Source organism: Canis lupus, chromosome 7, assembly GCF_011100685.1.
Source record: "Canis lupus familiaris isolate Mischka breed German Shepherd chromosome 7, alternate assembly UU_Cfam_GSD_1.0, whole genome shotgun sequence".
NCBI lineage: Eukaryota > Metazoa > Chordata > Mammalia > Carnivora > Canidae > Canis > Canis lupus.
In genome coordinates, this window is record NC_049228.1 from 31,103,250 (window position 1) to 31,126,535 (window position 23,286).

At 40.6% G+C, this 23,286-nt stretch overlaps 1 long non-coding RNA gene across 1 annotated transcript in view; it reads left to right on the forward strand.

The window, feature by feature from the left end:
- LOC106559032 overlaps positions 1 to 23,286 on the forward strand; it is a 71,910-nt gene that overhangs the window by 27,412 nt on the left and 21,212 nt on the right. The window contains exon 2 of the long non-coding RNA XR_005362149.1: positions 4,812 to 4,915. This is a non-coding gene — a long non-coding RNA (uncharacterized LOC106559032). The remainder of the gene's footprint in view (positions 1 to 4,811; positions 4,916 to 23,286) is intronic.

The following is a 23,286-nucleotide window of genomic DNA, read 5'->3' on the forward strand; positions in this document are numbered from 1 at the left end:
AGAAAAACTATCCTAAACGATTCTGGTACTGACAGCCTGACCATACATCCAAGTCCATCTTGATCTTTCAAGGGTAAAGGCAACTATGCTTTGGTTAAACTCAGATTGAACTCCTGGCTCAGACTCCCATGAGCACTCATCTATGGCTTCCTGTGGAGAGGTAGCTCTGGAAGCAGAGGTGATACTCAAAATATTTAGCACCCAGTTTGGTTTGAGCATTGACCAAACAGAACAGACAAGCAACCCATCTGAGTAGATGCCAGCTGCACCCCATGCCTTTCCAGGGCATACTTGATGAATTTCAGCCCTTTCTATAAAGATTATTCTATGAAACTTGCTCTAGGACATGGAGACACAAGGAGCTCTGGTACTCCTCTGGTCAAGGTTAATGCAGGGGAGAGAGAGAACTCCAACCAACTCTGGCAAATCAAAAACTGCAGTGCTGGAAAGGAGACTAAGTAAACGAAAGGGTATAAAATGGGAGATGCCATGGGTAACTGATCAGACGTTTTTCTTTTTTTTTTTTTTTTTTAAGATTTATTTATTTTTTTATTCAGAGAGAGAGAGAGAGGCAGAGACAGGCAGAGGGAGAAGCAGGCTCCATGCAGGAAGCCCGACGTGGGACTCAATCCTGGGTCTCCAGGATCACACCCTGGGCTGCAGGCAGCGCTAAACCGCTGTGCCACCGGGGCTGCCCTGAGACACATTTCTTAAAAGATTTTACCTATTTATTATTTATTTGAAAGAAGGGGAGAGAGCACAAGGATGGGGAGGGGTAGAGAAAGAGGAGAAGGCGGCTCCCCGCTGAGTGGGGAGCCTGAACCCAGGACCCCAGGACCCCAGGATCACGACTTGAGCCACCCAGCCTGATGTATTGAAGGAGAAAAGATAGTGAGAAGGTTAGGTGAGTTCTGACATCAGTCAGACCTGAGATCCATCCCATTCTGCCTCTCCCCCTTACTGTTTCACCTCAGGCAAGAATGCCCTGGAGATCACAGTGCTCTCTAGTGTTGCTGTCATTGCAGGTGGTGGTAGGAGCATGGGACATACCTACAGGTTCCCAGAAATACCCTCGGAGACCAGACCTGCATGGCTTGGCAGGGCAAGAGCCAGTGACACACAAGAGCCACACAAGTCAGCATCTTGAGTGTAAGCAGGAATAGGGAGAGAGCAAACTGGGATTTTTTGGGGCTATTTCTCTTTTATTTTACTTCAGTTTCATAGGTATCATTGCCGGATATAAAAACTACAATTCCTCCCCTCAAGAAAATTTTAGGTTATTCACCAGTGTAGGTTAAGTACACACTTTGTAGTATGCGTAGATCAGTCAGTCTCAAAGTAGACACATCTGACTGCTAACTCAAATGGGGACAAGGAGTGATTCAGAGCCAGTGGGAGGAAGGGGAGGGAGGAGACAACCACTGGCTTCCTGGTTGGGTGGCCGGAAGCCCCTACAAAGATAATACATAGAAGAGGTGAGGACCAGTACACCAATGGTGTAGACTACAGTTTCCCAACAGAGGGGATGTAGGGTGGAGGAAAGGGCTAAATGTACACTATCTCATTGAAACATTATCCATCCTTGTGAAGGAAAGATCATTTCCATTGCTCAGAGGAACTAAGGTTGAGAGAAATTTAGTAATTTGCCCAGTCACATAGGCATTGAGATTTGAACCCAGGAGCACCTTACATAGGCTTTCCTTATTAAGCCAGGCTTCCCCAACTCAGGAGAGAGAAAAACCTAGTATTTCTCATTTCCAGATAGTTCTGATTGCTATTTACTTTCTCATCTATTTCATATTATGATAATGTTTTCCTGGAATTGGATGATATAATACTAGAAATTGAAGATGTTTATTCGCTACAAAGATTACATATGCAGGCTTCCTGTCATAATCAAGGGAAGTTGCTCACATCATTTATGATTTCCAGTCTTCTCTGTATATGATAATGCTTATTTAAAAAAAAATCTGTTTTTACTAAGCCTGCTGATCTTCAAAAGAGAAACAGGCAGAGGCAGGACAGTGATATACCCTTTTGATATTTATCAAGTCTGGAGTCTATCTTAAATTAGTTTGCTGGGAAGCACTGCATGTGATGAATGGTATAGTATTTAAATGATGCCGTGGATGTTCTCCCTTGTAATAAAGCAAATTACTCTAATAAAACTATTTTGTTTCATTTCTTCATACAAAATTCATGTTTGAATTTCATCTAGGTCCTAAAATTTTAAATTTCCATAACAAGTTCTATGCATTATTAAATTTTATACACCACTGCATTATGCTTTTGAAACTGATTGTACAATCTAATTAATTCTGAATATTAACTACAATTTCCATAAAATGAATAGGATAATGTTACTCAGGGTAAGATGGTGGGCTATTGTCGTCTGTTACCATCTCCCCAGGATCTCAATTATATGGAAGTCCCTTATCCGGTAACTTCAATTTGGGGCAACATAGCCAAGAGCAAAAGTTAAATCAAAATGCCTCCAAATAGACCAAATAACTATCTTAAATACTTGCCCTCCATTCCTAGGCAAACCTTTCCAACAGTGTGTCAGAAGGCAGTTGTTTTTTTGTTTTTTGTTTTTTTGTTTTTTGCTTTTTTTAAGAGAGACTGTTTATAAGAGTCATGTGACTTCTAGATCCAAAGCAGATTAAATATTAAATTAAAAGGATGATGAGGTTAAAGTAGATTCCTAGAAACTGTCTCCTCAAGAGATGCAAGAAGAGTCTATGGACAGTGGATAACCATGCAAGTGGAAATAACTATCAGAGTGGACACAGGAACCCAGAGAGCAGAGCAGATCAGCCCAATTTATCTTAGGAGAGCAGAGCCCTGCATATGTCAGAGCCTGAGGGCCTTGCAATATCATGGTACAAAAAGTAATCCGTGCTCATGATGACTTGGAGATATCAAGGAATGGTTAAATTCATCCTTTTATTCTGTTTAAGAAAGTATCAAAGTGTAGTGTATTTTGGCATCTTTCCATCAGAAAGATTAAAATAGTGTAATCTTAGGGGACTATTTCAATCGTTTGGAAAATTGACTTACTTAGAATATCACATTTCCTAATAATATAAAATAAGTGAGGGTCTTATTATACAACATAAGTTGAATCTTCTTTTCTCTGTTTTAAAAAAAACAGATCACACAAATCACACTGATATCATACACCCCAGATGTCTCAAGACCCTACTGGACTGTGGGTACAAACGAAGTCAAATTATCATTGATTATTCCAAAGCTCCTGTTCACAGCACCAATCCCCATCACTGCAGAACATCAGCACACCCTGTGGGAGTTGTCCTTTCGTGTGCCTCTGCTCAGAGCCACCCTGCCGTCCCTACCAGGCAGGAGAAGGTGGCCTCCCAGGGCTGCCACCAGCCCCTGGGCCTACTGTGCTGGGTGTTTGGCTTACACGGAGACAGGACATCTCACTCCACCATTGTTTTCTATTCTTTTCTTTTCTAAAAATTTTATTTATTTATTCATGAGAGACACAGAGAGAGAGGCAGTGACATAGGCAGAGGGAGAAGCAGGCTCCATGCAGGAAGCCCAATGTGGCACTTGATCCCAGGACCTCAGATCACACCCTGAGCCAGAGATAAATGCTCAACCACTGAGCCACCCAGGCGTCCCTTCTACCACTGTTTTCAAATTTGTCGCCTGGCCCAGAAGCATCACTGCTCATGCCTCAAATCCCACCAAGTACTTTAAGAAAACTGTTTCTTTGGTTTCGGACTATCCTTTCTCTCCCTTGAGTTCAGCCCAGGAACAGGCACCATTCTTAATTCACTTTGCCCTCTTTTCTCTAGGTATTTACCCCAAACCTCCCTTTCAAATGCCTCTCTCCAACAAACATAGCAAGGAACACAGATTTTGGGGCTGCCAGCTACGGGCCCAGCAGCTCTACTCAACAACCACCAGCTGGGCCTGGGGCTCAGCTAGAGTATCATGCCCCATAACGTGGTTGGAATTCTTTTTTTTTTTCATGGTTGGAATTCTTAAATTCTTTTCTTTTTTAAAAAAGATTTATTTATTTATTTGAGAGGGTGAGAGAGAAGGAGAGAGAGGGAGGGAGAGAGCAAGCATGAAGAGTGGGAGGGGCAGAAGAAGAAAGAGAGAAAATCTTCAAGCAGACTCCACCTGATCATGGAGCCTGTTGTGGGGCTCCATCCCAGGATCCTGAGATCGTGACCTGAGCCAAAATCAAGAGTCAGCTGCCCAACCGACTGAGCCACCAAAGTGTGCCTGAAACTCTTAAATTCCTTTTTAAAAAAGCCACTATATGGAGTCATAACATTTAAAAAAAATTTTTAGTAATCATGGAAACTCTCCCTTAAAACCCAATCTTGCACAGAAACTCAGCTCCTTTGCCCCTGGCCCCCTGTTCTGAGAACTGCCACATTTCTTCAGCCTATACCGTGGCATCTTGAGGCTGAAGACAATATCAGTAAAATCTGACTGTGCCTCTTCCCCCATTATTATCTCATGAGAGAGCAGTGGTTTCTCACTGTGGTATTAATTTGCATCTCCCTCAGGATTTACAGAGCTGAATAACTTCTAGTATGTTTGTTAGCTATTTTGTGAAATGCCTTTTCCAAGTTTTTGTTCATTTTTGTATTGTATTGTCTTATTGATTTGTAGGACTGCATTATATACTAACCCATTGTTGGCTAGAGGTATGGTAAATATCTCCTCCCATTTCAATACTTGCCCTTTCACTCTCTCAGTGATGTATTTTGATGAGCAGAAATTCTTAGTTTTAATGCAGTCCACTTTGTCGATATTTTCACTTATAGGTTATTAGGGTGACCAACGATTCGAAAATGTCTGGAAATAACACAATCCAAATAATCCGTTGCCCAGATATGAGATATCAACGCTAAAAGAAGGACAGTCCCAGGTAAGCCACAGTGGTTGGTCACTCTAGGCTAGGTGGTTCTTATTGTTGTTTGAAGGGACAGGGCCTGTCGTGTCACAAATATATTTTCCAATGTTATCTTCTAGAAGCTTTATAGCTGTATCTCTAACATTTACATCAAACTCCATCTGGAATTTACTTTTTGTGTGTGGTGTGAGGTAGAGGCCAACATTTATTTTCTTCCCTTTATGGATGGATACCAACCACTCAGCACTATCTATGGAAATGACCAGACTTTCTCCATTGCTTTGCAGTGTTGACTTTGTCATAATTAATTGTGCAGCTTGGTTTCTGGACTTTATTGTGTTCCATTCATCTTTTTATCTCTTTCTGTGCCATTTTATTTATTTAGCTTTTTAATAAGTCATGATATCTGATAGCATAGAAGTACTCTGACTTTCTTCTTTTTCTTTTCTTTTTTTTTTTTTTTAATTTTATTTATTTATTTATTTATGAAAGTCACACATAGAGAGAGAGGCAGAGACACAGGCAGAGGGAGAGGAAGAAGCAGGCTCCATGCACCGGGAGCCCGACGTGGGATTCGATCCCGGGTCTCCAGGATCGCACCCTGGGCCAAAGGCAGGCGCTAAACCGCTGCGCCACCCAGGGATCCCCTCTTCTTTTTCTTTAAGATTGTCTTGGCTATTCTTCGTCAGTTGCATTTCTGTATATATTTTAGAACCAGATTGTTGAATTTCTGAAAAAAATGTGTTGGGATTTTGATTGAGGGATTTTGAGCTAGATTACTTTTGGGAGATATGATATCTTTACAAAATTCAATATGCCAGTTCATGAATATTGTATATATCTGTATATATTTAGGTCTCTATATTTTTATTTATTTATTTATTTGAGAGAGAGAGAGAGAGAGGGAGGGAGTACGTGTGTGTGCGGAGGGGTGGGGCGGGTGGAGAGGTGGGGCAGAGGGAGAGGGAGAAGCGGGCTCTCCACTGAGCAGGGAGCCCAATATGAGGCTTGATACTAGGAGCCTGGGATCATGACCTGAGCCAAAGGCAGACATTTAACCGACTGAGCCACCTAAGCGCCCCTAGGTCTTTTATTTCTCTCATCAGTGTTTGGTAACTTTCTTGAATAAAGTTTTATATTTATTTATTGTTTATTTATTTATAAACTTTTATTTATTTATTTATTTATTTATTTATTTATTTATTTATTTATTTATTTATTTATCATAGAGAGCAAGCCAGAGAGTACAGGGGGGAAAGAGCAGAGGCAGCAGGAGAAGCAGACTCCCTGCTGAGCAGGGAGCCAGATATGGGGTTCCATCCCAGGACCTTAGGATCATGACCTGAGCTGAAGGCAAATGCTTAACCGATTGAGCCACCCAGGCACCCCCTGAATAAACTTTTGAATAAACATATTTAGGGGCCCCAAATGTGATGAATTAGAACCTCTAAAAATAAGTTGTGGTTATGATGGGGATAGTTTGGTGCATATTCTCTGGACTTGACTCAATGCTTAAACAATTATAAATGGGTACTTTTGTCTGCAGAGATTCTGGTCCCTTGAGATCTAAATATAATTACCTAACTTCCATTTTTGCCAACTGCAATGCCTATCTTTCTACTTCCCTCAATATAATATTACAATTTTGGAAGCAAATGGTCTCATGGTCACTTCTGTCCCTGAGCCCTGGTCTGGCTGACCTCTGACCTCACTTCTAGCCCACTGCCAGGCTTTCCTCTCTTCTGCCTTCACAACAATCCAAATAATCAGTGGGCCTAGTGGAAGTTAAGCACTTTTTCGGATTCCCTATCATGAATTCAGCAAAACTTCACTCTTCCACCCTCTAGACTCCACTCTGGCTCACATCTGCTCATCCAGACACATTGAGGTACTCTGAAGAGGCTATCATTCAACCTCCTATTTTAGCATCAGAGAGGATGAGGATTTAAAATGTTTGTGTTTCTCACCACTCTTGCTTCCACGAGTCTCTGTAAGCAGAAGAGACTAATTGGAAATAACTATTTCCCCATACATAAACAGTATTTTAGAATGACTCCAACTTGCAGAGGAATGACGCTTCTCATATACATATATATACAACACACACATTTACATATGTGTACATGCATTATATGTATATATGTCTACACACACACTAACATTTATCTTTAAAGTAGTCTCCATATTGAATTTAGTAATGGTTTAAAAAGTGATTCTCCTGGTAGGTGGGTAGGCGGTTGGGGTAACTGGATGATGAGCATTAAGGAGGGTACTTGATGTAATGAGCACTGGGTGTTACTTGCAACTGATGAATCACTGAACTCTACCTCTGAAACCTGCTTTATACAGCTTGTACCCTCAAAATTTCCTCCCAGTGTAATAAAATAGCTTTGATCTCCAGATATGAAAAATATGTACTGATAATAAACTTGGTGAAGAGGAGGCAGAGGATAGGGATAGTGGAGGCAGAAGAAACTGCAAAGTTTACAGGTTCAAAGAAATTCTCATCTTTGGGGTAGAAACAGCAGAAGTGTCCAGACTTTGAACATTAGAAGCCTTCTATTTGAGGTGCTTGGAACTTTGACACAGATCACTCTGAGAAGCAGCACAGACATTCCCAGGGGGATTTGAATTATTCTCATCTACATGATCAAGCACTGTGCACTTAGAACATGACAGTTTCAAACCTTTGCAGAGTTAGGAGTTAGGAGTACATTATCTGAGTCAGCATTTTCCCCTTATTGAATACCATCCATACAGCATTTGCAGCTTTTGAGTTATCATCCCCTTGAAGTTTTCTAATTGTTTTAAATAAAATAAGTTGCAACATCTCTTTTGGTAGAAGACGCAAATCTCACAGAGGGAGAGCTTGTGCTCTAGCTCTTACCTTCCTTTTGAAGCAAGATGGTGATCTAAGTTTGGGTGCTTATCTCTTGCACTAAAAAAACTATTATTTCTAACTGAAAGTGTTTCTGACTCTTTTTTTTTAAAGATTTTATTTATTTATTCATGAGAGACAGGAAGAGAGAGGCAGAAACACAGGCAGAGGGAGAAGCAGGCTCCACACAGGGAGCCTGACATGGGCCTCGATCCCAGGTTCCCAGGATCACACCCTGGGCTGAAGGCGACGCTAAATCTCTGAGCCACCTGGGCTGCCCTGTTTTCTGACTCTTGTTTATTAATCTTTTGCTAAAACAGAAAGTAAGAATTCCTGGACTGCTGTTCATCATAAACCAGTTTTTCAGCCTCAGGAACTAACATTTATAGGGCACTGCTTATGAATCATGGTTTTTGCTTTTTAGTTTACACATGCTAACTCACTTAAACTTGGCAACAGCCCTAAGACGAAGTTCCAAAGCCCACTTCATAGATGAGAAATGAGTGAGGCTCAGAGAGGCTGAGTGACAGCCCAGTGTTCACACTTAAAAGGTGGAGTCAGGCTTCAAATCCAGGTTAGCATGTCTCCCTGATGGCTTCCCAGGCAGTCCAAGGCTGTCCTTGCTCTGTATTTTGAAGCTGCTTTCCTAGTATATGCTTAGTTAAAAACGCCAGAAGCACTTAGTATATGCTATTAGAATACAACTATGGATGATGTTGGTAAGACACAAATCACCATCAACACCTCATATATTCCTGAACACAATCTGTACAAATTCTCTGTAACAATCACTAATATAATGGTAATAATAATAATAACACCGCCTTAAGTTTGGGGGCACATGGGTGGTGCAGTCAATTGAGTGCACCTTGGTTTTGGCTCAGGTCATGATCACAGGGTTGTGAGATCAAGTGGGGCTCCGTGCTCAACCCAAAGTCTGTGTAAGACTTTCTCTCCCTCTGCTCCTCTCCGTCTCAAATACATAGATCTTAAAAAAAAAAAGACCTTAAATTTGTACAACATAGAAGAGCACTTGTACATGCTATCTCCATACTTTGTAGATTTTTGAGACCAAGACTTGTATGTAGATTCCAGTTTAAGTGTCAGGTCCAGGGACTGGTAGCAGCTGCCTGGAACTCTGTACTGAGAAGTATCCTGAAGATTATTCCAGGGTTGGTAGTAATCAGGGCTATGATTGATTAGTCATGTCTGCCATGGTAAAGTTGTTAGGAGTAATAGAATATTAGTCGTATGTTTTCTGTCTCTTATTTGTTCTAGTCCACTCTTTATAGAGGAATAAAAACTTGTCTTCGACCACATAATGAGTGGCTGAGCTGAAATCAAAGTTCTCCTTGGGAGTGCCTGGGTGGTGCAGTTGATTGAGCCACTGACTCTTGGTTTTGGCTCAGGTCGTGATCTTGGGTTTGTGGAGTAGAGCCCTGTGTTGGGCTCTGTGCTCAGTGTGGAGTCTGCTTGAGATTCCCTCTCCTTGTCCCTCTACACCATCCCTCTCTCTCTCTCTGTCTCTCTCAAGTAAATAAATAAATCTTAAAAAAAGAAAGTTCATTTTCCTTCAATCTGCTGCCATTGCTATTCGATGATATTGTATGTGGAGACATATAAATAATCTGAAGTTTAGTATTCAAATGAACTGGAATTTATTATAAAGTCTTGATCTCAGTAATGTTTGATCTTGAACAAACTAGGTGTTTTTCTCCAACAAAATGCAAAAAAAAATATTTGCACAACTTATGACTATCATGTAGGAATAGCCTCAGGCATGCAAGTGCTACAGAGTGGACATACTACCTCGTGGGCTAAAGATGTGCTGAGATATCTTCACTGTGTGCTCTTAACTGATACTATCTGGAAAGTCCAAGAAGCTCAAAACCCTATTTCAAGGGCCAAGAGTATTTTGATAGTGCCAGGGTAGCATCAACATGGCATTAGACATCACAAGTCTAAGCTGACACAGCAATAAGTGTGATCAATGTTCCAATTTAGAGTCCTCTTCTGGTTTGTGACAGAAGCACATAGAGCTTCTTAAGAATTTTAGTAGTGGGATGCCTGAGTGGTGACTGAGTCTTGGTTTCAGTTCAGGTCATGATCTCAGGGTCATGAGATCGAGCCCCATGTTGGGCTCTGGGCTCAGTGCAGAGTCTACTTGAGATTCTCTCTCTCCCCCTCTCCTTCTCCCTCCCCTTTGCCTCTCCCCTTGCTCACACTCTTTGTCTCTCTCAAATAAAGAAATAAAAACCTTTTTAAAAAGGAATTTTATTAGTGCAGTGTTTATGCAACTTAGGATAAAAAGGTAAGAGAAGGTTAGTAACCACATGCAAGCAGTGACACAGAGATGACCTTGGGAATGACGGCGCGGTCTCACAGATTGTTATGGTCTAATCAGAGGAAACGCTGTACAGGTTGTAAAATCACTGACTACAATAGGACTTGCAAAGAAAAGCCATACAGCAAAGAGAGTGGACTGTCCCCAGTGCAGGTCACAGGTTCCAACACTGCGGCCACGCTCTCCTCTGTCAGCAGGGTTATCTTTGAATACAAAAGACAAGGAGGTACATATAATGCAGTCAGCTGTGACCATCAAAGCCAAACAGCTTTTTCTTCCAGCTGGAGCTACCTGCCTGACTACACAATACCCAAGGCCCAGGGCAGTCGAGTGGCTGAATGCCCCACCCCTGCACTTAGCCCCAGCCACCTCTGAGAGAGCAGCCAGGGATTTCTTAGAGCTTTACACACTGCCTTTGTTGGCTGTTTCCAAGGTGACAAAGTGTTCTGTCCTTTGCTGTAAATAAAGACAGGAGCAAAGGGATCCAACCCTGTCCTCCTCCTCTATTAGCTTCTGTCACGTTCAGTTGCATGCTTCTTATGAGGGCGTGTGTGAAAGCCCTGCTTCCCAGAGTCAGACCTTCCCTGGTGGCGTCTGTTTGTCTGTTTGTTGGTTTGTCTGTTTGTTAGATGTGCATTTGGAACTTTGTTGGCAGTCATGAGCCTTGTAGCTGGCATTCTCAGCTCACTCTTACCCCTCACTCCAAAATGTTTTCTCATCAGGGGAGTGGTAAATTCAAATGCTGCTGAAGATTGCATTATATGTTCCCAGTTAGTCACTGAACCTCCCTGTCAAAGGATTGTATTTTCCCAAACCACTGACATAGGCTTAACATGTCACATGCCTTGACCAAATGCATTCTCAGAGGAAGTGATGGATGCCGTGTCTGAGCAAAGGTTTTAAGAGCTATTTCATGGTTCTGCCATTTTTCTGATCTTTTTCCTGTCTCACTTGAGAACAGTACATCTTGAGTAGGTGCTGTTTCTTCAGATCCCAGAAGGAAGGAGACACAGAGCACAGCCACAGCCAACTGACATGCATTAAGGGTGAGAAATAAAACTTTGTGGTTGTGACTGAGATTTTGGGGAGTGTTTGTTACCGTAGCGTAACCTAGCAAAAGTGGGCTCATTAAATACAGTAAGCATGAGAGTGAGGAAGTAAAGCAAATGGGCCAGGCAGGGACTGAGTCCAAGGAAAACTTGTGCTCTGCTCCAAGGGGTATGGCAGTGATGTTGGCCTTTCAGGAACACAGACCTATTACTACCAGACTTCCCAATTTTTAAGAGAATACTAAGAAGCCAACTGTTGATGTGACTTCTATCAGTTTTTCAATATTCAAACTACATTTGGGTCAAATAACACATATACCACAGCCCCAAATCAGAGATCAGGCTCCAGTTAATAAACTCTGTTCTATGTTCCCCTGGTACTGGAGCAGATCTAGCCTGTTCATTGCTCTCCAGCACCCCTCATGTTCCCTCCTCCTTGCCAGGCCCTCCTGTTCTCCCACCCCTAAATTCCTACATTCCCCTCTTTCAAGGCCTTTGTCAAGTTCTCCTTCGTCCATTTCCCCAACTAGACTATCCCCTACCCCTGAACTTATTCTAGTCTCTATAGACTATATGGACTTTTAGTCTATATTACGGTAAGCATTTTGCATGTTTCTCCAATGTTTTTTTTTCTTATACACATTCTGCCCTTTGAGAGTCTATAAACCCAGACATAGACCATAGCTTATACTTTTGGCATCCTTAGTGCCTCGCAGGCGTAATAGGTACAAAATGTTTTTATACGACAGCTTTGTTGGTTCAGATGAATACCCACATTCAATGATCTGATTCTGAGATTCTAGAAAACAAAGAATGAAGTCCAGAAGGAGCCAGATTCTAGACTCTTAATCACCTATTTATCTCATACTGAAGAGTATAACTCATTAACAAACAAATAAACAAATAAATGATAACTCAGGGTTTAATTCTGCACACACAAACCTTGTTAACACCTGTGCTTCTTTGTAGATTAAGTCCTGTCTGCAGTGAAATATACAGTTAAGGATATAATATCAGGGTTAATCCAATTCAAATGGGATTGAGTTCAGCTTTATGTTGACCATCCTTCTGAGACCCCAATTATAACTTGTTTGATGCCTCAGCCACCAAAATAAGTTATGACATTCAGTTGAGTTCATAGAGAAGGACATTTAAATTGTCAATCTTCTGGGACATTCTTTCTACCACTTTTTGGAGGATGCTATTATATGCTATGGTCACTACAGTACTTTTGGTGAGCCTCAATATGAGTTTTTTGAGTGAACAAATAAATTAATGAAATGGTTTATACTGCAGGTGTTGTTTCTCAGCATAGAAAGATTAGATTCCCACCACCATCCCCTATTCTTTCATCATCCAAATTGGTTTAACCCTTATAGTTTTCACTGCTTTTAGAGTAACTCTGTACTAATAGTCCTCCTAATTTCCCTGAGAACCTGATTTAACTAGGAGAATCTAGCTCTTTAATTAGCAAGTTCTTAAAACAAATGTTTTCTTATATTTTAGAAGTGAGTTGTTCAGTGCACATGTGAAAAAGGGCCAGATAACACCCCATGGTATTAAATCAATTACTAGAAGATGTAAGACCAGTCTCTGTGCTAGGAAAATAATATCAGAGTCAAAACAAATCATTTGGAAGTGAATCACTTCCCTTTGCCAACAGAAATTAATTGAAACAACTCCCCCACCCCCGCCATCCCCCCACCCCATCCCTATGGTGTTGTCTGACATTTCTTTTAAATGCCAATGAGCACCTCACTTTGTCAAATTAAATAAGTCCAAGCTGCTGGTAATATGCAACTTTAAAGCCATATGGCCATATGTCTAGCATGTTCCAGGATACTCTGGTTTCATAGTAATTTTAATCTTTTTAATAAAGGCAATTTGTTAGATATATAACTAAATATGGAGTCATTTTATATCATTGTAAAGCTTCATATGATCAAATTCACAAATAAGAAAACATTCTCTATTACCATTCAATTCAATTCAACCAACATTTACTGACGGCTCTATGATATGCCAGTTCCTAAGTTAGGTCAAGGGAATCTAGATGTAAATATGACATTATCCCTGCCCTCAAGGATCTTACAAAGTAAACAATAAATTACAATTTAGTGATTCATATAACAATCAAAAGATGTTCCAACCACAGAGGAGCATATAACCTCATTTAGTTTTAGTTTGGAGGTAAGACAATGGCAGGGGAGGCTTCCTAGAAAAGGTGACTTCTTGGTTGGGCTTTAAAGGTAGATCAGGGGATGCGCCCTGGTAATCAAAGCAGAGGAATAGCTTGTATGTGTCCTGATAATTTTTTAAAGGAAATAAGGATCATTCCATAGAGATAACAGAACCAACAGCCTAAAAAAGAGCTCTTGGCTTAATGATATTTATCATACCTCAGAAATGTTTTTGGAGTTTTAATTTTCACTTAAAATATTCTCTTGCTAGCCTGAGTTGGGAAGAAAATTTATGAGTGCAGCTATTGTTTTTTTTTGCTATTGTTTGTTTAAAAACTAAAATCGCTTCTTGGAATTTTTGTTCATTGGCTATATACAAGAAGGATCATTATTTTCTTATCTTAAAAGAAAATATATATCCTGAACAATAATCATGTTTCTTAAATTTCAATATAGTTAACATTGTTATAACCGTATAATAGTGTTATATTAATTTCAGGTGTATAATATAGTGATTCAGCAGTTCTGTACAACACCCAGTGCTCATTATGACAAGTGTACCCCTTAATCCCCATCATTTATTTCACCCATCCCCCTACCTCCTTCCTCTCTGGTGATAAAGTTTTCTATAGTTAAGAGTCTGTTTTTTGGTTTTTATCTTTCTCTGACTGACTTGTTTTGCTTAGCTTTATACTCTAGTCCATTGATGTCATTGCAAATGGAAAATTTCATTATTTTTTTATGGCTGAATAGTATTCCATTGTGTATATATACCACTTCTTCTTTTTATCCATTCATCTATCAGCGGACACTTGGGCTGCTTCCATAATTCAGCTAGTGTAAATAATGCTGCTATAAATATACGGGTGATTTTGAATCAAATAATTTTTTTTTTAATTATTTTTTTTTAAAGTAGGCTTCAGGGGATCCCTGGGTGGCTCAGTGGTTTAGCGCCTGTCTTTGGCCCAGGAGTTCCAGGATCGAGTCCCACGTTGGGCTCCCTGCATGGAGCCTGCTTCTCCCTCTGCCTGTGTTTCTGTCTCTCTCTCTCTCTCTGTGTCTCTCATGAATAAGTAAATAAAAATCTTTAAAAGAAGTAAATAAAGTAGGCTCCATGCCCAGTGTAGAGCCCAACACGGGGCTTGAACTCACGACCCTGAGATCAAGACCTGAACTGAGATCAAGAGTCAGACGTTTAACCAACTGAGCCTTCCAGGCACCCCTTAAATCATCACTTTTAAACATGCAAAGCTCTGAGAAGACATCTCTCTAGGCATGTTTAGTAACTCATTGACCATGCATCTACTGGGTGCCTGCCACGGACAAGATGCTTGTTGGGCGTGGTGTCCAACACCAAATTGTATATGAACTTTTTCTGTCCTGAGGAACTTGTCATCCTGGAGAGAGGAGGATCCCTTTGGGGAGATAATCTGGATTTCTGCACTTGGAGGTGAAGACTTTTCAAAATTCACAAGATGAATGGAGAAGCACTCCTTGGCAGCTATTTGGAGATCTCAGAAGATCATGAAAAGCCTCTCAGCTCTGTTCTTCCTGACATGATTGAGAGGGAAAGGCAGACCCAGTACCTGCCAGGTGTTCATTCACACTGTAGGGAGGATGATGAATCTTTCCCTGCTTCACTGTGAAAGCCTTCTAAAAAGCTGCCTTAATGCAACTATGGCTACAAAGAAACTCAAGAAACAACAGCCAAATTACTCACCATATTTCCTTCTCCTACCTCTTCCATCTCTTGAAAGCCCAAACCATCCCTCAACACGTTACACTCCCTGCTGCTCTGCTTTCCAATGCACCTCTTAGCCAGGATATTTTTAGAATCTGAACACTAAGCAAGCTTAGTCCACTTCCATGCCACACGATGAACTGAGCCAAAACCTACCTACTGGTGAGACCAAGATAAACTGGAAGGGAGAACTTGGTTTGCTGGAAGTCACTAGTTTGTGAAATTGCCTAACACTGTTTCTCTTATAAGACATCTGACACACCTGACATTTGCTCTGTGCTTTCTTAAAAAGAGAAGAATCACCTGTCCAGACTGGTGATGGTGATGGTTTTGGGGGCAGGGGGAAAGAGAATCATTTGAACAAAATCTGTAGTTTGCAATAACCCAGTAGTCCACTAGCTGGCCATGATTTCAGATGCAAAAGAGAATCTGAAAATCTGAGGAAAGACAGTTTCTTCTTGACTAGAAGCATACAAGTCCCACTGATTGAAAGAAGTCTTCTGCTGTACAAACCCAAGTGACTAATAATTACAAGGAATTCTATGTAGTAAAAACGCATCAGTGGAATGAGTCTTTGAGAAATGGGAAGGATAAAATGAAGTGTCCTTCATTGAAGAGGAAAATTATGATGATCTGCTTCTTTTAAGCAAGATTCCTAGACTTTCACATATGCTTTTCCCCCACCCTTACATAAAATTTTTCTAAGGATCTGCCTGGAAAGTAGGCATAAAATAGAGAATAAATGGATTTATGTTTCATTTTTGGAATCTTAAAAATACCCTAAGGACCATAATTTCACCTTGCCTTTAAGACAGAATCTTTAATCTATTTCAAACATTTTATTTTCATGTTTTTTCTTTGCCTTTATAATTCAACACATAGAATTAGGGTGTGGGGTTTGTTTTGTTTTGTTTACATTGACAACATTAAGTCCAATGGACATTTGTATTAGGCTAAAGACTGACACTGCAGCACAATGATTTTCATCTTTGTCTTAAGTCCATTAAATTAATGAGAACTTTGCCTCCTATCACTAATAAGAACACTTTATTTCCTGTTCTCCAGTCATTAAAAACTTTTTAAGTATATCAAAGTAAAACATGTATACATATTACTCAATAGTACTACAACTTCTAGAATTTATGAATGCACCCATGTGCCCAATCTCTTTCCCCATTCTACTGCCTGCTCCTGGAGGCAACCATATAAAAATCTTTTAGCTGTTTCTTCTGTTTTTGACTCTCGTGTTTCTAAATATTCTTATATTGCTAATTTTTCAAAATTTTCTACTTTAGACATTGCTTATTTACTTCCAATTATAGAGGATGAGGATTTAGTTTCCTTATGCCACCCCACCACCACCATACACATACTTTCTCACTTTCTGTCTACCTAAAGATCTATGTTACTATTATTTTTATTAAATCAACATTTAAAATTATACTAAACAATATTAAAATCAGATGTGACATTTTTATTACTTGGCAGACATAGGCCCCAGTTGAACCACTGAATCTTCTTTGATTGTCTCTACTGTTAGGTACTACCTTTTTCCCCCCAAAGTAAATAATTGTCTTCTTTTTTGTTTGCTTAGGTTTCCATGTAATAATTATGAATTCATCCCTAAACTTTCTGGGAATAGGATACTCTTCAAAATACAGTAAACATAAATTTATCAATTTTATGTCTGTGTTTTTCTTGGAGCAGTCTCTCCAGGGCCCTCCCCGTCCTTCCTGACCTATACTGGGTGCCCCTGAAGCCTGCTGATCTTGAACTTCTCTTTGCCAGCAGCCTGAGAATCCCCTGTGCTCCTCTGCAGTATCCCCTCCTTCCTTCAGCTTACATTTTCCTTTTTTTTTTTTTCTAAAGATGTCATGTATTTATTCATGAGAGACACGGAGCTAAAGGCAGAGACATAGGCAGAGGGAGAAGCAGGATCCTCACAGAGGGCATGATGTGGGACTTGATCCCAGGATTCTGGGATCACCACCTAAGCTAAAGGCATGGACCCACTCAACCACTGAGCCACCCAGGTGCCCCCAGATTTTCCTTTTCCTTGACTTATCCTGTCACTCCTTTGAAACAAATCCAGCAGTAGCTTCTGGAGAAAAGTTGCACAAGAAATAATTTATTTTATTTTATTCTATTTTCTTGAGTTCTTAATCTTAATCCTACTCTCTACTTAGTTAAATATTTAGCTGGGACTAGAAATTCAGGTTGGCAATGCTGTTCCGTCAGAATTTTAAAGGCATTATTCCAATGCCTTCTAGCTTCCAATTCTTGGTCCTTTGAATCTTTCTTTCTTTTCTCTCTTCTTTCTTTCTTTCTTTCTTTCTTTCTTTCTTTCTTTCTTTCTTTCTTTCTTTCTTTCTTCTTTCTTTCTTTCTTTCTTTCTTTCTTTCTTTCTTTCTTTCTTTCTTTCTTTCTTTCTTTCTTTCTTTCTTTCCTTCCTTTCCTTCTTTTCTCTTCTTCTCTCCCAGAAACTTTTTAAATGGTATCTTTCTCCCTATAGCATGGAAGGCTTGCTATTATTTTTAGTTTATTGATCATTTCTTCTCTTTCGTTTCTTCTTTCCTTTTCTGGATTTTTTGTACCTTGTAGATTAAATTGTTATATATTTTTTTTCTGTTTTCTATTTGCCTTTTTTTGCTCCATTTTCTGGGATATTTTCTCAACTTGATCTTCCAACCCTTCCACTGGACTTTTAATTTTTGATATTATATAGCAGTTGTTTTATTATGAAGAGATCTTTCTCATTTTCTAATTTTTTTCATAACATCATATTCTTACTTAATAGGTGCAATATATTTTTATCTGTCTGTACATACTACTTATGCCTTTTGTGAATTAGCCTCTGCTCCCTGCATTGTCTGTCTTCTTAGATCCTTCTTCTGTTTCTTTAGTTTGTCTTTTCCATTTTCTTTCTCTGTTTACACCTTTTTATTTCTTTACTGTTATTTTAGTTGGGCTTTAGGGGGAAAAAGAGATGAAAAAGTGTGTTCAAGAACTCATGCTTAGAGAAGTAGAAGTCTCTAATATTCTATTTTTAAATAAGATAACAAGAGATTTGAGTAACAACAAGAAAAATTTAAATAAACAACCAAAACAAGTTCAGAGCCAAAAATGCTGCTGTTGAAGCTGAACAAATGGACTGGCAGGCATTGCTACTATGTGAGAGTTCAGTGTCCTCCTGTTTGTGGAGTGCAAAAGTTTGAATTCCACGTATGTGTGAGTATGCTAGCCATGCGAAAGCCCTCACAAAGTAGGGTCCTAGTGAATACATTATGCCAAAGTAATTTGAGTTATTTCCATGACTGAGTGATGCGTTATACAAATAAAGGACAAGAAGATACACAGTGAAGATTGGAATTTTGCTGAGTTTTCCCTATAGCCAAACCAAGAAGATGTGGTCATATATATATACTTAACATGTATTTGTAGGAATCCTTAACAATAGTTTTCTTGCTTTTGAAAAATTATATTCTCGGGCAGCCCCAGTGGTGCAGCGGTTTAGCGCCGCCTGCAGCTCGGGGTGTGATCCTCGAGATCCAGGATCGAGTCCCATGTCGGGCTTCCTGCATGGAGCCTGCTTCTCCCTCTGCCTGTGCCTCTGCCTCTCTCTTTGCTCTCTCTGAATGAATAAATAAATAAATCTTAAAAAAAAGAGAAAAAATTATATTCTCATATTTCAAAAAAAAAAATCAAAGAATATTAAGACGGGAAATCATAAAATAGTATTTCACTGCCCCGAAAAGTTCTAGACATTTTTCTTTCTTTTTTTTTTTTTAAGATTTTTTCTTTTTTTAAGATTTTACTTACTCATTCATGGGAGACACACAGAGAGAGAGAGAGACGCAGAGACACAGGCGGAGGGAAAAGCAGGTTTCATGCTGGGAGCCCGATGTGAGACCCGATCCTGGGACTCCCAGATCACAACTTGAGCCAAAGGCAGATGCTCCACCACAAAGCCACCCAGGCGTCCCTTCTTTTCTTTTCTTTTCTTTTCTTTTCTTTTCTTTTCTTTTCTTTTCTTTCTTTTCTTTTCCTTCTTTTCTTTTCTTTCTCTTTTCTCTTTTCTTTTTTCTTTTCTTTTCTTTTTTTTAAGATTTTATTCATTTATTTGAGGGTATATATAGAAAGAGCACAAGCAGGGAGAGGGGCAGTGGGAGAAGACTTCCCACTGAGCAGGGAGCCCAGTGCAGGGCTTGCTACTAGGATCCCAGGATCATGACCTGAGCCAAAGGCAGACGCTTATCCTACTGGGCCGCCTGCTCCTAAGACATTTTTTGTGTAAATAAATATAAATACAATCATTTTTAGTAGTTGAATGGTATACCATTATATTATATACTATAATTTACTTAACTAATCTATAGCCAGGTTATTTCCAACTTTGGGGATATTATAAACAAAATTGTAGTGGATAGTTGGGGACATATACACTATTGCTCGAGGATTTCTACAAAACAGCAAATATACTATAGGACATCAATTGATAAATGCATAATGACCAAAATCTCATATGAATTTAGTCACAATTTCAAATGGATTTGTGAATTAGTATTCTTAATATCCTTCAGGTACATTTTATTTATTTTTTACTTTTAAAAATATTTTATTTATTTATTCATAGACACAGAAAGAAGCAGAGACACAGGCAGAGGGAGAAGCAGGCTCCATGCAGGGAGCCCAATGTGGGACTCCATCCTGGGACCCCAGGATCATACCCCAGGCTGCAGGCGGCGCCAAACCGCTGTGCCATCGGGGCTGCCTCTTTCAGGTACATTTTAAAAGCAGAAATACACCTATGCATGAAGCACTATTTACAAACATCTACAAACAATGAGAGATTCACAGAAACCTAGGGGTAACTCTTTGCCCATGCAGCTTTCTTCCCAAACTCCCCAAATTCATGACCCACTGGTTTGGAATTAGTGCGTAGAGTATGTTAGATGGCACCCAGCTGATGTGAAGCCAATGAAAGCATATAGTGTTAAGGACTGTCTTGCAGAACTTAATTCTAGGCATCTAATATCTTCATCAACAATTTAGATGATGGACTTTTGGTACGTTCATTACTTTTTCAGAGGACAGATTGAATAGGGTTGTTTGTGAAGGCTTGAAGGCAATATTACCTTTTAAAACGGGGGAGGAAAATGTTGATTGGACAAAGAAGCATCCTCCCCCTTATGGAAAGCAGACATGGTATAAGAGAAAGGCCTAATGGTCTTAGTGGGCCACAAGCTGGAGGTACGGTGTTCTTTTTGAGATAATTGTGGTAACAGGATCTAGTAACAAGAGAAATACATTCAAGGACAAAGTGTAATCCATCCAGTATATTTCCAGTGGCCCAGCAGGCACTAGGGCATGAATTTCTCCCAGTATATCTGACTCTCCGAAACAAATTCATAGTCAACATAAATGAAACTAATCATTTTATATATTTTCATATGCACAATTCCTTCAGTGATGGTTTTGAGTATAATGGGTTATATCAATCAATTCTCATACTACTCCACAGATTGTACAAATCAGTATTTGAAATATTCTCTTTTTCATGTGTTTGGTTGGTTGGGTGATTGAGTGGTTGATTCTTCCCCCTCCAGACTGATGATAGCAACTAGCTCTGGTTGGCTGCTTCTCCCTAGCTCCCTGGATGCTGGCAGTGTCAATGTTTGTGAAGATCCTTTAATCAAAGCTCATACTTAAGTGATGCACAGACAATGCTGAATTGCCAAGTTGCCCCAGTCTATGGATTTTACTGCTAATGTATGTTAAACCAACAGGTACTGGGGCACCTGGGTGACTTAGTGGTTGAGCGTCAGCCTTCAGCTCAGGGCATGATCCTGAGGTCCTGGGATTGAGTCCTGCATTGGGCTCCCTGCAGGGAGCCTACTTCTCCCTCTGCCTGTGTCTCTGCCTCTCTGTGTGTCTCTCATGAATAAATAAATAAAATCTTAAAAAAAAAAAACAAACCCAACAGGTACCCAAACCAGCAGGCCTCTACCAGGTTCCCTAATTTCGGGGTGAGAGCTTCAGTCAAATTACAAATTCTAAAAAAAAAAAACAAACCAAAAAAACAAATTACAAATTCTTTCCAACCTGCGGAAGGTCAGTGTCTTTAGCCCTTCTAGGGGCTGAGTGGATGCAGACCACTGATACCAGAAGCCACCTCAGCACGACAAAGCCTGATCTGAAGTAGCTAGAGGTGTCCTGGTAGCTGGAGCCAGCCCCAGGAGACTGGTGAGCTAGCCAGCTTACACCCACCGAACAGAAGGATGAACAGTGGCCTGTGCTCCAACGACTCTCTCTCTCTCTCTCCTATCAAACCTGGAGGACAGGGATGCTGGTGGTAGGTGTGGGGTTGGTAGGGCCAGTCTGCTGAGCCTGAGGAAGTGGTCTGTTCCCCAGGGTCAGGGGTTTTCTTTAGAATGTAGGGTTCTCAGTGCTTGGTACCAACTCTGAGTTCCCGTCAACATGTACGTTCTCCCCATGGCTACAATGTTTAACTGTCACAGAACTTGTTGAATAGGTGAAAAAATTATTGTTTGACAGAACATGCAAGAGTCACACTAGGATGGAGAAGAAAGTAAACCTGGCAGCTACCCAGTTTCCTTCCCCGCAAACAACTATTATCACCTATGTTTTGCGTGTCTTTCCAGAGATTTCGTATGCATAAGGAAGCAACCACTTACACATATAAATGTGGATGCTTTTTTAACACAAATGCTGGGTATAAGGTTCCAGCCAGCTCACACTTACATACAACATGAGAACAAAGAAGATGGTAAGTTCATTCCCTGAGTTCTTAGGTCACTGGTTTTGATCCTTTATTTATTTATTTTTTAAAGATTTTACTTATTTATTCATGAGAGACACAGAAAGAGAGGCAGAGACATAGGCAGAGGGAGAAGCAGGCTTCCCATGGGGAGCCCAATGCAGGAATCAATCCCGGGATCACGACCTGAGCTGAGGGCAGATGCTCAACCACTGAGCCACCCAGGCGTCCCTGGCTTAGATCCTTTAGAGTCCTGTTTGCACTGCCACCCCCCAGCTTGTTTCTGTTGTCAGGTTCCTGCACAAAAATCTGGGACCCTGTGCCCACGATTCCCATTCTCAGCATCCCATGAGCTTCCTGCCTGAGCCCGGAATCACCAACCATCTGGGACGTGGGGAAAAGATCACCACAGTGAGGCAAAGCCTTCTCGATGTCCAGTGCTGACAGTCCTCACATTCTTGTCGTAATGAAAGCAAAGCCTGACCATCTGCCCAGGCCACGCCTGAAAATGCCAGTGACCTTTTGGCAGCCAGGCGCCAGGGTTCACGTGAGCAGCACGGCCTCACTGCAGCTCGGCAGCATCATTGGAAACCCCGCTCTGCCTCCAGGACACCAAGGCTGATGCCAGAGCAGGCGGTTTCTAGGTCTCTGATCAAACCACAGCTGGCCAACCTCGGGCAGATTAATTTTTAGCCTTAATGCCCATTCACACTTATTTCAAGCTTTATTTTCTCTATAATTTATTTAGGGCAAAATTTATTCCTTTGAGACCAAACAACACAGAATCTGGTAGACCATTTAGACGTTCTCACAGTATAGCCAAGCATTCACTGAGAGTAAACATCTTACAAATTATAAAGTGCCTGCTTGATTTTCCGCAATGGGAATAGGAGAAATTGTTTTCAGAGAGCTTTATTTATTTATTTTTAAAATTTTTATTCAAATTCCAGTTAGTTAACATATGGTGTGCTATTAGTTCTAGGTGTACCATATAGTGATTCAGCCCTTCCATACGACACCCAGTGCTCATGGAAGGGCGCTCCTGAATCCTCAGCACCTATTAATTTTTTAAAAGTTTTTCTTTAGGGCAGCCTGGGCGGTTCAGCGGTTTAAGCGCCTGCCTTCAGCCCAGGGTGTGGACCTGGAGTCTCGGGATCGAGTCCAACATCATGCTTCCTGCATGGAGCCTGCTTCTCCCTCTGCCTGTGTCTCTGCCTCTCTCTCTCTCTCTCTGTGTGTCTCTCATGAATAAATAAATAAAACCTTTTAAAAAAAGTTTTTCTTTAAGGACTTTATTTTTAAAATTTACTCATAAGAGACACAGGGAGAGGCAGAGACACAGGCAGAGGGAGAAGCAGGCTCCCTATGGGGAGCCCGATGTAGGACTCGACCCCACAACCCCAGGGTCACAACCTG